Source organism: Meleagris gallopavo, chromosome 15, assembly GCF_000146605.3.
Source record: "Meleagris gallopavo isolate NT-WF06-2002-E0010 breed Aviagen turkey brand Nicholas breeding stock chromosome 15, Turkey_5.1, whole genome shotgun sequence".
Lineage (NCBI taxonomy): Eukaryota > Metazoa > Chordata > Aves > Galliformes > Phasianidae > Meleagris > Meleagris gallopavo.
Window position 1 is genome coordinate 1,528,454 of NC_015025.2, and position 1,256 is coordinate 1,529,709.

The following is a 1,256-nucleotide window of genomic DNA, read 5'->3' on the forward strand; positions in this document are numbered from 1 at the left end:
CATGCTCTGTGGGCACAAGAAAGGTGAGGAGAGGACGGAGAGGCAGTGCTTGAGTGGCCCCACTCACATCAATGTCCTGGGGATGCCCATGTGCACACAGTGGGGGGATGTCCCCAGCTCCCACGGGTACCACCCTGCATTCTCCACCTGTGTGCCTGGCTTGAGGGATGATAGCTGTGCCCTGACCTGCCTGTCCAACCAGTCTGGACACAAAAGCACATGAGAGGAGTGTGTTTTGTCCATGGCCTTGGGGGAAAACCACTTCCTGGGAAGGTGGAGAACCCTTTGCTGTTGTTGGTTGGGACGTTTGTGAGATGGAGACAAGTGCTGGGAACTGGAGCAAGACCAGACCCAACCAGGACTAGGGGATGTGGATTATTGCCTTCTCCAGGTTGCATCTTCAAAAACAGGAGAAGCAACTGAAAAATACACACACTGCAAGCTGAAAAGTTACTGAGTGATCTTTGCTTTGCAGCTTTGCTTCTCAGCTGTGTATCTTTAATCTTACCAACGTCTTTAATCAGAAGAAAATCTGCTTTATCCCTAAAGCCCAGGGTCTGAATATGGGCCATGCAAGCAAAAGGAGGAGATTGCACAGAGGGGGTTGTATCCTCTGGCTACAGCCATGGTCAGTGGCCTTAAAGGCTCCAAGTGCTTTGTGGGGTTATTGTTTTGTGTTGTTGGTTTTTGGGTTTTTTTTATGAGTTAGCATGGCTTTCTACTGATTTGTTTTTCCGTGGGCTCGTGGCCTAAGAAATCACACAAAATTGATAGGGGAGAAAATATTGAGGCCATTCTGCTTCCCATAGCACACCTCTTCTGCAACACAGTCTTCCTTGTCTGCCTTTCTCCCTCTTCCCTGTGGCCAAATGCTCTTGACAGCTTTTAGCAGTGATAAGAAAGCTCAGAGGAAATGATGAGACCAGGAAATAATCCTACATTCAGCCTACAAGATGGGAGCAAGGACAGCACTGAGGGATTCCCGCAGCCCTCCTGCTGGCACAGGGCCCATGATGCCATCTGCAGATGGTGGTCCTGGGCAAGGAGTGGGATGGAAGTCATAGGCTAAACCTAAAACCTGAAACAATGCTCCTTCCCATCCTTCAAAAAATTTGCATCTTGCTTAGTCCAAAATATTCCCTTAAAGTGGTAACACTGATTAAATTTTGTGAACTGAAAAATGCGGAGGAAGGGTCTGATTTTTAATTTAGAAAATGTCAAAAGCATGTTTAGAGATTTAAATTACTTCTTTTTTT